Source organism: Diabrotica undecimpunctata, chromosome 3, assembly GCF_040954645.1.
Source record: "Diabrotica undecimpunctata isolate CICGRU chromosome 3, icDiaUnde3, whole genome shotgun sequence".
NCBI lineage: Eukaryota > Metazoa > Arthropoda > Insecta > Coleoptera > Chrysomelidae > Diabrotica > Diabrotica undecimpunctata.
Window position 1 is genome coordinate 70649313 of NC_092805.1, and position 16417 is coordinate 70665729.

The following is a 16417-nucleotide window of genomic DNA, read 5'->3' on the forward strand; positions in this document are numbered from 1 at the left end:
TATCGCAGAGAGAAAAACAGATGATGCATAGACAGATCAAGGATCAGGACAAGATCATCTCTAGAATGATCTGTCACGTTCTTAATAACTAAGTGTAACAAAATTTTATGCATATTAGTGCATAATCAAAATGTTACCGTTAGCTGCCAATATTTCATTAGCATGTAATTTTTTTGCAATTACTTAAAATTTGAAGTATTACGAATCTACCAATTTAAATATTAAGTAGCTTAACTCAAGTATTTGTTGGAAAAGTACTCACTACTTTAAATGCTACTACAGTAGAGTTAGGCAGTACTACAAAGATATTCGGAAGTAAGTTAACACTTGTGTGTATAAGGCTGGTAAAATATTTTACCTGTTGATACTAATTTGAACATAAACATGACTATAACATTACACAAAAATAATTGTCGCTAAACGGTAATTACAGAAAACATTTGATGTTATGCTGCCTAAAATTCAGATGAAGAACTCTTTCCAAACATCTTTTGGAATTTTGCTACGAAAAGCAGTGAAAAATACAATCGCCAGTATGATATGACATATTCGTGAAATAGTGCAAAAAAATATGGAGTTAGAAAATATAACGAAAACGTTTTCTGCTTGTATTTTTGCATGATAAGAGTAACTTTTAGAGCAAAAATAGATGGTGATATTAGTTAATACAAAGATTTTATGAAAGAAAGAAATCGTAATTTAAAACTCTTAACGCTCTTTAAACTTTAAAAAATATAAAACTTAAATTTTTAGTACATATCCAGAATAAGAAAAATGAGAAAAAATATATACACCCTTTTTAAAACTAATTTCATATGAATGTAGTAAATATTTTGGATTTTTGTTGTCTTTGTCATTGCTAGAGTTTGCCGCACTAAATAAATTTTATATTTAAAAGAATGTCCAGGAAGACCAAGAGGCCTAGAATATTTGTGATCACTTCCGAGTTTGAAAAAAAAAATAAAATCTATAGAATTATTTAAAAGTTTGTAACTATGTTAAACCAGAGAACTGAAGATTTTCTTGTGACATTCGTTGATACAAGTATTTAACAACTGCTTTTGATAAATTTCGAGATATGTAATAGACAAAATATGCAAAATATACAAAAGATTAAACGTCGTCGATTATAAACAATGTAAGATCCCTAATTGACTTTAAATACTAAAGGCAAAGACCGATAAATTATAAAAACTAACATACTTAATTTTACAGAAAAATTATAGAAAATCCTTTAAATTAAGGATGTCTAAAGTTATTTTTGTTAATTCGTTGTTTAATTACTGCAAAAATAGCTTCAAAAGTTGATTTTTTGAAAATTATTAATAAGTTAAAATAAATAAAAAAACTTTTATTTTGCTTGAGAATAAGGACAATACCACAAGTATTCAGCTTTAGAAATTTTAAGAAGTTTCACTTAATAGTTATTGCAAGAAAGCTTTTATCTACAACATTGTTATGCGTAATTAGGTCTACATGAATTATGAAAGCACCATATTAAATAAGAAAGCATACTTTATCAAACTAAATCATTTAATGATTAAAAAGGGTAATAGGATTGCAAAAATACTGTTATTTTAAGCTTATATACAATTAAAATAACTCAGACGCAATAATATGTGGGAAGTTATTTTTATTGTATTTGTTATATTGGCATTTTTTACGAATTCCAAAAAAAAACATAATATCCCACGATTCTTAAAACCTGAGTTAGCCTTTTTTTAAATTTTATCAGGGCTTTATTTATAAACAATAACCAATTCAAAAAGAACCATTTGAAAGATTAAAAGTTCAAGTTTATGCAATAAAAATGAAGTGACTTTAAAATTTCAAAAACTAAATTCATAAATTCTAACTTATAAAAGTCACAAAATATCCCGTTCTAATCAACGAAAATTGATGTTATTTTTTTTTTAATTTGGAGTACCTTGTGGAATATATCATAAACATTTATTTAGTTATTGTGAATTGTTTATACAACCGCGTAATTTGTTTAAACAATTTAAAATTCATATATATTTCTTTTGCAAAATTGTACTTTTCTTTTATTAATTATATTATTATTTATAAATATATCCATTACAAATAAATTTTACGAAAAAAATAATTTTTGATTTGAAAATCAAATCTATATATGCAGTTAAATGTTCTTGAATTATGTTTATTATTACTACTACAATTATAACTACTTTTCTTGACTGACAAACGTTACAAAAAATATATTTTCAATAAATTAGTTGTTATAAACATTGCATAATAAAAATAGTTAAATTAAATACGTTAATTATTAGATATATGTTATTGATATATACAGATTACTTACAGTTTTTATTTATAATTATACAAAGTTTATACCAATTGATTTATGTAAAATATATTTGTAAAGTTTATACCAATTGATTTATGTAAAATATATTTGTAATGTTTTTGAGAAAAAGTAATTTAAAAAATAATAAGCATAATTCAAAAAAAAAATAACCGCAACTATAGATTTGATTTTCAAATAAAAAATTAATTTTTCTGTTAAATTTATTTATAAATGATATTATTTTTAACTAGAATACATAAATATTTAAGTTACATATCGAATTATAACCTTTTCTAGTAATAATATTAAGATAAAAGTAAAATTTTACTAAATCAATATTTATTTTAAATTATTTAAGCAAAACAATCGGTTAAATAAACAATTCACGAATTACCAAATTGAATTTTTATAATTTATGCAAAAACGTACCTCAAATTAAAAAAAAAAACATCAATTTTCGTTGATTAGAACCAGAGATATTGCGTCTTTTATTTTGAATTTACGAATTAAGTTTTTGAAATAGTAAAATCGAGAAATAAAAAAAACTGCTAACTCGGGTTCTAACGGTCGTCGGACATTGAATTTTATTTTAAATTCGTGTAAAAATGCTTATATTTCGAATAAAAAAAATTAGCTTCTCATATGTTGATGAGTTAGTTTGAGTTATTTTAAATGTTTATAAGCTTAAAATCACAGTACTTTTGTTAATCAATTTAACAATTTTTAGTATAAATTTTTTATTAATAAATAATTTAATTTGATTAAATAAGCTATTCTCTTCAACCTGGTGTATTCAAAACTTATGTAGACCCAATATTTTATGTATAATAATGTTGTTGATAAAAGCTTTCTGGGATAAATAATTTTAATTTGCAACAACTGGTAAGCGAAACTCCTTGAAATTTTAATAACTAAGTACATGTGATATTGTTTCAATTACCATGCAAAATTAAATTTTTTGTGCAATTTTAGAAAAATTATTATTAATTTTCAAAAAATCGACTTTTGAAGCTACTTTTGTAATAATTAAGCACCAAATTAACAAAAACGGCATTACTGACTCTCATTTTAATGGATATTTTATGCATTTTCAGTAAAAAGGGTTTAGGCTTAGGCTTAGGTTTTTAAATTTAATTTCTTACATTGTTTATAATGCTTATGTGCAAAAAATTAGGTTTAATCATTTGCATATTTTGTTTATTACATATTGTTATCACCAAATTTATCAAAAGCAGTTGTTAGATACCTGTATCAACGAATGCCACGAAAAAGGCTTTTTATTTGCTAATTTCTCTGGTCTAATTGCGTCCTAAGTGTAGATAATAATGTTTCATGTAAATCCCTCCGACCTTAAGAATTTATATTATCCGTCAGAATATATTATGTACGTTCACGTTTGAGTGGAAAGTAAGATTTGTTTTTTATTCGTTATTATTTTTCTGTTTAATTAGTCACAATATAGGTAAAATTTCTTTTTCAAACATTAAATATTTATGAGTTTTCATAAAAGTTAATATGCAACACGACAGTTAAGTGTCTTTATCGAAGTTGCCTGTCTCGCTTTATTTCGTTCGCGCGGTTATTATAAGTTTTATTTTAACTACTTGGTACATATAACTACTATTACAAAATAAATATGTAATCACCAGATATACTGCAAAAACTCCATACTTCATCCAGACAAAATTTCATATTAGGTATATATATATATATATATATATATATATATATATATATATATATATATATATATATATATATATATATATATATATATATTATATATATATATATATATATATATATATATATATATATTATATATATATATATATATATATATATATATATATATATATATATGATCTTTTACTGAAATGTACTGTATGACATTATACTATACGATAAATATATTCCCAAAAACATACCTTAAAAAAAATTGAAATACTTGTTAACAACAATCACAAAAATCAATATCACTGCAACTAACAACCGCGATATATAAACTGAAAACTGCAACAGATTGATGGATACTCAGTTAGTACCGGAGCGTTGTGTAATAACGTACGATCGAAGCTGCTATGGCCCGCGAACAGAATTTCATATAGGTACTTATTTATGAATGTTTTTGGTGGGGTGGATTGGTCAGCTGTAATGATAACAGCGCATAAGTACTGCTAATTGATACCCATTAATGATGTATGAATGAAATATTTATTAATATTTTTATTTAATTATAATAATTTATTTCTTTAAGTATTACTTTATTTGAATATATTTATCTATACCCCAAAAATGGAGATCAAGCATTATACCTCTCTTTAAAAAAGTGGGCCAAATTGGACCCGGATAACTACAGAACACAGCATCAAATATTAACAACTGATCAGTTATGACAGGATAACAAAAACAACCAAAAGGTCAAATTAAAGGTTACTTATTGAACACAAGAAATAGTGTGAAAATACTTCTAGGAATTTCGTTCAAAAAAGGGTAGTAAGTAAAAATATGGGATTACAAAATATAGCGAAATATAATTAAAACAATCGAAATTCTATACCTGAACAACACAATAAGAATATCGAGTCACTCGACAGAACAAGATATTGGTACGTCACGAGTGAGTAAAGTAGGTAGATTGAGATCTTGAACTCGAACGGAATATATCCCTCTTGATAATAGCTCCAAAATGCCGAAACGTTGAGTTTTAAATTCCCATTGCAGTTCTTCCCGAGAACTATCAAGTTTATTAGGGCTGCAGTCAGAAGGTTGGCCGAGATGTTAGAGAAACACTCTTTTGACTTTTTGTCGAGCTTTCGGAATGGTTTTATTCCAATGACATAGTCATTGAGATTATTTAAAATAAACACAAATATAAATAAAATATAATAATGGACAATATATTCTAACAATTTTGGTCAGGATAGTAAAACTTAGTTTATTTCAAGACATATTTTGATAGTAGATATGTTTTAACTCGGATGTATATATGTATATCCTACTATCATTTTGGCGTCAATACATTATGCTTTTACCATCAATTTCTTAAGTTCCCATTCCCCTAAGTTCTTAAGCCAGGATATTCTCCGTCTTTAATATAATCCAATAATAAGTTGTATTAATGCGTATTTTTGCCCTCTCATCACATGTCCTAAGTACTCAAGTTTTCGTCTTTTGATAGTTAATATTATTTCCTCCTCATTTCCTATCCTTCTAGTTACTTCCACGTTTGACATTCTTTAAATCCATGATATTTGTAGGATTCTTCTGTAACACCAAAATTCAAAGGCGGCCAACTTATTGAGATGGACTTATTTTAGTGTCCACGCTTCCAAGCCATAAAGAAGAGTAGAGAACACGTAACATCGAAGCATTCTCAGGCGTAGTTCTATCTTATGATGCACGTGCTATTTCAATGCGTGTCCTAATTTCTTTGGTTTGGTCTACATCTGTTGTTATCCATGTTCCTAAGTATTTATAGTTATTAACACTCTCAATTGCAGTATCGTCAATAGTCAGTTGGATATTTCCATGTGCAAATTTAGTCATGATCATGCATTTAGTTTTCTTTAAATTTATCTTCAGTCCGTACTCATGACAGCGTTTATTAAGGCGTTGCATTACGTTCTGTAAATCATTGTTGTTATCCGTCATTATTACTGTCTCGTCTGCAAAACGTAAGTTATTCAAAACTTCTCCATTGATAGATACACCTTCTATTGAGTCTGAGAGCCCTTTTTGAAATACCGCTTCACTGTAGACATTGAAAAGTAGTGGGGACAGCACGCAACCCTGGCGGACTCCTCTCTGTATTTTGATATTTTGGGTGTACTGGTTGTCAACTCTTACCTTGGCAGTTTGATTCCAATATAAATTAGATATAATTTTCATATCACGACTGTCAATATTTTTGCTTTTTAATATATCTACAAGTTTTTTATGTTGAACCTCATCAAATGCCTTTTCAAAGTCTACAAAACATAAGTACATGTTCTGATTCATATCCATGCATCTCTGAGCCAGTACATTCAAGCCGAACAAAGCGTCTCTTATACTCATACCATTTCTAAAGCCAAATTGTGTGTCACTAATTTCATATTCAAGAGTTTTAACAATTCTGTTGTGAATTATTTTCAAATTTGTTTTAAGTGTGTGACTCATTAAAGCTATTGTTCTGTGATCTGAGCAAGTTGTTGCACTTGGCTTTTTGGGAATTGCTACAAAGGTCGATTGCAGCCATTGTCTGGGGATTCTGGCAGTCTGATACATTAGATTAAAAAGTTCAACCATTACATCAATAACATCTTCATCGATGAGTTTTAATAATTCGATTGGCACATCATCTGGTCCAATAGCTTTACCCTCTTTTGTGTTTTTGATGGCATAGATGACTTCTTCTCTTAATATTGGTGGTCCGGTATCCCCGGTGATTTCTAATGACAGTTCGTCTCTTTAATCATTAAATAGTTGTTGGATGTAATTGGTCCAGTGACATAATCTCTCCTTCATATCAGTAATAATATCTACTTTATCATTTTTAAGGATATTCGTTCTTATACGTTTTCTAGAACCTGTCATTTCTTTGATTTTTTTGTGTAAATTAAAGCTATCCTACTTTTTATCCAGATCTTCTATTTCCTTGCATCTGTCGGAGAGCCACCTCTCTTTTGCCTCTCGAATTGTCTTTCTGATATTTCTCTGAATTTCTTTGTATTTATTCAGGTCTTTTGCTTTATGTTTTCTTCGTTCTTCCATAAGTTCAAGAAGTTCTACTGTCATCCAAGATTTTGTCTTTTCTCCAAGTGGTTTGAGGGTTTGTTTTCCAACTGACACAAGGGCATGTTGAATTTTTCCCCATTTTTGGTCAACAGTTAGATTTTCCGCATTATCTTCTTTGACTTTCCTTAAGTTCTCGTTTATTTTAAATTTTGTTTCCGCAAATGTGTTCGCCCATTATAATATTTATATCTTGTCTTTTCGTTAGCCTTAAGACATTGTCGATTTGTTCATAGAAGGCCTCTATGGTGTCTTCATCCTTGTCTGCAGTGGGTGCATATACTTGGATTATATTTATTTTACGTTTTAAATGAGAGTTTAGGGACAGCATTAATACTCGATCAGAGTAGGGTACAAAGTTACAAACAGCTTTCTGAGAATTCTTATCAACTATAATGCCAACTCCCTGTTTGTGCTTGGAGTCGTTGTTTTCAGAATAATACATTGTTCCATTTCTGGTGTTACATTTTCCTGATTCAGGCCATTGTATATCGCTAAGGCCCAGTATGTTAATTTTCATTCTGCCCATTTCCGACACAGCGTTATCCAGTTTGCCTGATTGGTATAAACTTCTTACGTTCCATGTTCCGATTTTCAAGGCTATAGAGTTATTCTTATTTGCTTCGTTTACTGTACGTACTGTACTGTTTACGTAATTATTTACCATCAATTTAGCATCGTCTTAATAACTTTTTTCCTGTACTTTTTACAAGAATTTTAACAATCTAAATGATTAGAGATTTGATACAGTGTTGGTATTTTAAAATATCCGCTTTCTCTTTTTATCCCTTACTGAGTTATATAAGTTTATTCCAGAAAATGTTTAAGTCTAAAATGATGGCACAGTGAAAATATTATATATATATATATATATATATATATATATATATATATATATATATATATATTTAGTGCAGGGTTTTACCGTTTACTCGCTGCCATTATATACATATAAATGTAAATATCCCACTTTCAATCCCAATCATTTTAGCATTAGAAATTTGGCATCGCTGTTGAATATCATATTATCCACAACGAAATAGTAAATTTAAGAATATATATATATATATATATATATTCTTATATATATATATATATATATATATATATATATATATATATATATATTCTTATATATATATTCTTATATATATATATATATATATATATATATATATATATATATATATAAACTAAGGAACACTCGAAGAGTGATGGGCTTTTCGGTCAAAGTGGAGAAGTAAAAGACAAAGAAGGTGGCTACTTCATCCTTTTATTGAAGACGTTCCGCTTTCTGGTCAGAAAGCATCATCAGTTCATCTAAAAAGAACAATATGAAAAACCAAACATCCATAGAGAAGTTATAACATGTGTGTTACCTTCAAAAGACATGTAGCAGTCAATGATATTAAATGTGTGAAAAAGCTTACGATAATGGACATTTAGAGATAAAGTTGTATAAACAATTAATTGAAACTAGGTACAGTTTACAAATTAACAGACTTAGCACAGCAAAAGAACATGTGATAATCATACATGTATATAAAAAATTATTGTAAAAAACTTAAGTAAAAAACATTAAAATTGATATGTAGAGAACTAGAAAGATCATGAGATGCACTTCCAACAATGTATTATCAGTTAAATTTAATTTTGACTTTAGGTAACATTATTGAATTGGTTAAGATTAAAATATAATATTTAAAAGTAAAATGAAGTTACCAGTCTTTAGCTTACTCAGTGCCGCAGGTAAATGAATTAACAGGTGTAATACCCACGCGGTTCATTTTAGATGAACCGATGATGTTTTCTGAGCAGAAAGCGAAACGTCTTGATTAAATGGATGAAGTAGCCACCTTCTTTATCTTTTATTTCTCCACTTTGACCGAAAAACCCACCACTCTTCGAGTGTTCCTTAGTTTATATTGGATTGACGGTCGTACTCCTTTTCTCGATATATATATATATATATATATATATATATATATATATATATATATATATATATATATATATATATATATATATATATATATATATATATATATATATATACAGGGTGGTCCTTAAGTAATTGTACAAAAAGAAACAGTAGATTCTACACTTTAAAATATTACGATTTAAGCCAAATTGCTTTAATAAAATGTTGATATTAAGAAAGATACAGGGTGTTAAAGGGCAAAATTAAAATTTCATTTTTCGCTATAACTTTCATGTTTGTAAATATTTATGTATAAAAATTTACAACTGAGTACTTTTAAATATGAAAAATTATAATTTGATGCACACTTTGATGTAACTGATAGAGGGCGCCACTTATGCCACATATGTTGTATGAATTTGCACTTAACTTTTTTGCTCTTTAAGTTACCTGTATTTGGGATAAAAAATATTAAAGATACATTATTTTAACAAAAAAAAGGTATACCTGTTAATAACTTCAAAACTCAACAGTTTTCGAGATAATCGCATTTTAAAAATCAGCTGCATAATTCTGATCTAAGGCAATTACTCCAGGCAACGAAGAAAAAATAGACAAAAACATTAATACTTCTGAATTTTGGTATAAAATACCTTTAACTAAAGTTAATAGTTAACGAAATATTAAATAAAATAAATATATCAGCAGGATAATTAATAATAGGATTTTACATAAAATATTTTACGTTTTATGTTAAATTAAAGTCATAATCAAAACATTTTGTTTACAAACCAAATTAAGAAATAGTTAAACTAAAGAACATATCTTTTTGTCAAAGTAAGTAATCGATATGTCTACCATTTTCTTTAATTCATTTGTCAATATAATCCATCTAATATCGTCTCATATTAAATAACATCATTGGTTCTAAAGAAACTGCTGCAGTATTTATTTCTTCCCATAATTGGTTGCGAATGTTTATGACACACGTTGTTTTAATGCACCCCATACACCAAAATCAAGCGGATTAAATTCAGGGCTACGTGGTGGCTATAATGTATAATGGATGAATATATCGATGACATTACTTATTTATATGATTACGTTACAGCTTACGAGTAACTATAATTACATCTCGAACAAATGGACTGTTATGATTTACTAATGAACTAATATTATGCTGAACTAAATTGCCTGTGTGTTAACTATATTTATAACAATATCGGTTATTAGGACAACAATGATGTTTTTGTAAAAATGCTGAGTCTTTCAGGTTAGATTTGTAGCATAAGTATTATGAAACAGGACAGATATGTGCTGTTCAATACCTATGCTCTAGTTTCTATTTGTCCTAATAAAAATGGGTAAACAATTTACGTAATGAACAATAAGTATTCTTTTCGGATTTTTTATGAATTAAATATTTATATCAATATCTCATCACATTGCCAAGGAATATGACTACCACGACCAATTCAACGTTCAGAAAAGTTGTATTTAAGTATGTTCTAACTGAATTCTCTCTAGAATGTGGTTGTGTACCATCTTGCATAAACCACATATTTTGGGTTTTTAGTATTTTACAATAGAGAAAAGGTAATACAACACCAGTATAGAAACTTAAGAAGCGATAGCAAAGGGACATTGTAAACATGACGGCCAACGTCTGAATACGGACACGGCATCTAAAGAAGAAGATGAAATATCTTTTCTCCAATAAGATATTTAGCACATATAACAAAGCATTTTGTGATGTTGCATTATCATCTTTGAGTTGTTTTAATAAGAATAAACTATGAATTATGTTTATTTACATGACTGACTTATAAAATGCATTTATCTCGAAAACGGTTGAATTTTTAGGTTACTAACAAGTATACCTTTTCTTTGTAAAAATAATGTGTATTTAATATTTTTTAACACAAATAAAGCTAACTTAAAGAGCAAAAAAGTTAAGCGCAAATTTATGCCACACATGTGGCATATGTGGCGCCCTCTATTAGTTACATTAAAGTAAGTGTAAAATTATAATTTATCCTACTCAAAAACATCCAACTGTAATTTTTTGTCCAAAAATATTTAAAACACGTAAAAGTTATAGCGAAAAATAAAATTTTAAATTTCCACGTTAACACCCTGTATCTTTCTTAATATCAACATTTTATTAAAGCAAGTTGGCTTAAATCGTAATATTTTAAAGTGCAGAATCTACGGTTTCTGTTTGTACAATTACTTACGGACCACCCTGTATATATATCTATATTATATATATATATATATCTATATATATATATATATATATATATATATATATATATATATACATATATATATATATATATATATATATATATATATATATATATATATATATATATATATATATATATATATATATATATATATTCATCCAGAAATCATTCTGGCATCATGTTTGGTTAAAGCTAACGGGTTACGATATATTGCACCTACCTATTGTATCTTTGCTCCAATTGGTCCAGTCGTGATGTACAGCACCTCAAATGATAGGATTTAACCAATAAAATACAATAAGACAGAAAAATCAAATACAGCAGCATGCCAAAAAGGCCTTAGTTATACATCTTCGTTTCTATAAGTCCAATCGTGACGTACAGTATTTTAAACGATAGGATTTAACCAATCAAAAACAATGAAATAGAAAACTCAAATACAGCACAATGTCAAAAGGGCCTTAACAAATAAAATACAATGAGGTATAAAAATTAAATAGAGTAGCATGTAAAAAGGGCATTAATTATGTATGTTCGATCCTATTAGTCCAATCTTGACTTACAATACCTCAAATGATAGTGTTTAATCAATAGAATACAATGACTTAGAAATCAAGGACAATCACAAACACGTCAAAAGGGCCTGTTACGTATCTTCGTTTTTGGTGGCACAATCGTGACGTGAAGTACCTCAAATGATAGAATTCAACCAATCGAATACAATGAGACAGAAAAATAAAATACAGCAGCCTGTCAAAAGGGCCTTAGTTATGTATCTGCAGTCCTATTAGTCCAATCGTGACGTTTCGTACCTCAAATGATAGAATTTGACTAATAGACTACAATGAGATATAAACATCAAATAGAGTAGCGTGGCAAAAGGGCCTTAGTTATGTATCTTCGATCCCATTAGTCCAATCGTGACGTACAGTACCTCAAATAATAGCATTTAACCAAGAGAATACTACGACGTAGAAATCAAATACGGCAACACGTCGAAAGGACCTTAGGTATATATCTTTGCTCCTATATATGCTATGCCAAAAGAGCCTTTGCTACGTATCTCTGGTCCTATATGTCTAATTATGACATTATAGAGCCTAACATGATCGGATTTAACGGAAGTAATACGATGGTGGAGACAAATTAAACATGGCGGCATGTTATAACACCGTAAACTGGCAGCAATAAAACATATTTACGCACAGAGGTGTGTGGCATATTACGTGACAGGATTTAGCGAATAGTATACAATTACGTCATACATCTCTTTGCATCAGTCCACTTTTAGTTAAATACTGTACATATGATAAACGCAAAAAAGCTTCAACACTTACTGTTAGACCTATGCCTCCCATTCACTGCACAAATCTACTGCTGGTTGACGCTGAGACATGAATGGGATAGGATTTAACAAATAGAATGACAGAAAACTAAACAAGACAGTGTGTCAAACCTGGAATGCATCGTAGAACGTAAAATATTGGCATAAAATTATATGATCGTCATAAACGGTTCTTTAATACCCAGCAAACAATTCCCTTTGTAAAGGTACATAGGCTTGCATATGTGCGGGAAAAAGTCGATCATTCGTTTTATAACCCAAAGGGGACCATAAAATATTCAACGTTAAAATGTGATATAATGTAACGGTACGATAAATCTTTTTTTTTTTTGAACGGGTGCACGCCTGTGTATCCTTACAAAGGGCGTCATGCATAACTTTTAAGTTGATCGTTACACATAACTGCAATAACAAGAATGTTGATGACTTGGATTAGTATCTAAAGTTCATTCGGTACGTTTTTTAAACATGATTAGGAAACTGTTGACTGGAGGCTATTAAAGAAGTTCTTTAAATTTTTGCGAGTCACCGCTTTTTCTGTAAATAGAGTAAACATTGTTATCCATTTAATATTTTTCTTCAATAATTAGTTGAATAATTCCTCCTGGTATTTGGTCTAAGCTCACTTCTTTTCCCTATTCAAGCTGTTTCATATCTAATTCTGCTTCCTCTTTATGCTGCCCTGTTTACCTCTTTTGGTAATTTCCAGCTATTTCATCTCTTATAACATAAAACAGTTGTTTCAGATACCTTTATCGCGTTTCCTTTTTTATGGATGAATATGCCGACGTTTTCATCTTCTACTATTTCATATAGAGCTACACGATCAACAATTCCAAATCAAGAAAACATAAATAACACTCCGAGTTATATTATAGAATTAATAGTCGAAAAATGAAGAGCCAGAGGTAGATGGCAAAGAAGGCGAAATCCTAATGACAAACACAAATATAATCGAATAATCAGACAATTAAGATCAGCACTGCATAATGCACGCAATGCCAGATTTGAAAATTTCATTGTCTAAAGAAGATCATTCAGTATGGATAGCAACAAAAATACTTAAAGAGACCTGAAGAATACAATCCAACAATTAAGAAAGATGACGTTAGTTGAGGAAGATCAGACCAGGAAAAACTGTCAACATTTTCAGAATACAGATAATAATAATCAAGCAATAGAACACTGAAAACTTTAGTTTTTAACTACCGTAAATGACTCGTCATTTTTTCAATAACACTTTATATTACACTTTTTTATTGTATTTTTCTCATTTTTTAAGATAATTCTTGTAGGGATATATTTATTTATAACATACGGTCTTACGGTATTATTACGGCTTTAAGATTATGCAACCTAAATATATCTTGTACGGCACTGCTAATTGAAAATTATATTTGTAATGCGATAAGTGGGCCGGATATACGAGACACCAGTGACTCATTCCTAACTGATAAAAATCCGACAGGAATCTACATTTCTATAAAAAAAATTATTTGTTTTGTGTATTAATTTAGTTTAGGTCAACAAGAGTTGCAGTAAAAGATTTTTCTAAATATAGAATGTAAACCATATTTTCAATGTTTTGTAAAAGAGAACCAGTTTATAATATTCCGAACGACGTAAAAACACAATTTTTTTAGAATACTGGTCGATCAATTGAAATCATGGTTCAAGAAACGAATTAATGTGCAGATTTCACAAGTAATAAGATGGGTCAACAAAAGGTCAGTTTTAATCCTTACAACATTTAAACATAATAGTTGTATCTCGGTTTACTCAGGTAAAAAGAAAAATTATACACAAGTGCTAAAACCACAAGCTATTCTCGATTATAACTTGGTGAGAAGGAGTGTAGATCTTAATGATCAAATGGCTTCTTACCAAAGCTCAATACGCAAAAATCTGAAGTGGTATCGGAAAGTGGCAGTGAAATTTTATACTTAATACCGCAGTATTCACATAAAGTAAAGCGACAATCTATCCTTGAGTTCAGACTGGAGTTCGCGAAGGCATTTGCAAATAAAGAAATGTTGGAACCCTCACGACCAGTTACACCCAAAAAAGTACCATCTTAGGCAAAGCGATGCAGATAATAAAAAGAGAAGAAAGTGTAGAAGATGTTAAACCATACTGTGAAGAATGTGATGGCAAAACTGCAATATGTCTAGCATGCACATGAAGCACATTAAAAAGCAATTTAACTTATACAGGAACTATTTTTGAGTTAAAAACGTATTGTGCCTTAAGTGTCCTTGTAGTATTGGAAGTCGTAAGTTGATAATTTCTAGTAGTACGTTTTTATTGTTAAACTGTAAAACTGTTACTGTAAAAGTGATTGTGAGTTATAGTATTTGTAAAAAAATGGATGTAAATAATATGCCTTAGACATCTTAAAAAGCTAGATGTGAACATAAACGTAGATTGATCACTGCTGAATTTCAATCATTGTTAGAAGCATCTGACAAGGACGATGTAGATTAAATAAATGGTGGAAGTGACTCTGATTGATTCTGACGAAATATTTGCACAAAGTCGTTCAGAAAAATCGAGGATTGCGTTTTGGAAAGAGAGAACACAAACAGAATTTAAGACTTTTCTCGAGCTTATATTCCATATGGGAACAATTAAGATAAACCGTCTGAATGACTACTGGAAAAGTACGGATAACTTCTATAATAGTGTTAACTTGACTAGACAATTGCTCATAGCCATATTAAGAAATAACCGAACAGGCAATCCCCGCTTATCAACGAAACTAAAAAATAAACGTGAACTGGTCAGTATTTACAGTCCTGAGGAATATGTGTGACCAAGTGCAGAGATAAATGAGACTTATACATAATATATTCAGAATTTGGTTGTCAGATGGTTAGAACTAGATCAAGAAGAAGATTGGTATCTGAGAAAGTTAATTGCTCAATATAATAAATATAAACGTGGTACAGACCTACGTGAACAAATGCTGAGCTACTATTCATGTCATACTGTTCAAGTGCACATTTTTCAGCTCATCTTGCTGAATGCATATTTTCTATATAACAGTAGATATCAAAAGAAGATTTCGGTTTGCGATTTTAAACTTTCGGTCATTGACAGTCTTTAAGGACCAAATCATAAGTATCTACCTATTAAAAAACCGGTAATCCACCATTTACCTTAAAATTTTCCAAAAACTGTTTTACGAAAAACTAGGTGCTGCATATAGTTTCAGTTATTGATTCTAATGTAAAAAGTGGAAGTTTTTATTATTTTTTTTTTACTTTTCTTTACGTATTTTTAACTTTGGCAACATTTGCACAAATTTATTTATTATTTATTATTTTAATAGAAAACAAATAAACATGATAGTGCACTGGTAGCATATACAATACATTTACATATACAATTTATTTTAAATTTAATTTGAAACAAAAAAAATTATATTCTACATAAACAAACGAAATGTAACTAAAAATTAATACTAATTTTAAGAACCTAACCGGCACCGTGTGTACATCAACATATTTTATTGGAGAGGAACGTGTTACAATAAATGTAAAAATTCGTTTCGATCGTTCACTCATGATTTTTCATAATTCTCTGGAAAAAAGTACCTGCTAAATTAAATATGCAAATAAAAAAAATAATATACCTATTAAATCCGAGAACTCTAAACCGGTCAGTAAGGTTGTATGTCGGTCTTTGGACTCTACCTAAACCGATCGGTATTAAATATCGATCGAGTAGGTATAATAAATTTTATTATACCTACTGTGTTTCAAATAAATATATATTTTGGCAACATCTAGTGATAATGTATTGATGCAAGAAAC

At 29.0% G+C, this 16417-nt stretch overlaps 1 protein-coding gene across 1 annotated transcript in view; it reads right to left on the reverse strand.

Moving 5' to 3' along the window:
• Positions 1-4392, reverse strand: part of LOC140436894 (fatty acyl-CoA reductase wat-like) — a 208130-nt gene extending 203738 nt beyond the window's left edge. The window contains exon 1 of the mRNA XM_072526056.1: positions 4237-4392. The gene's annotated coding sequence lies outside the window, so the exon portion shown is untranslated. The remainder of the gene's footprint in view (positions 1-4236) is intronic.
• Between the last annotated feature and the right edge of the window lie 12025 nt (positions 4393-16417).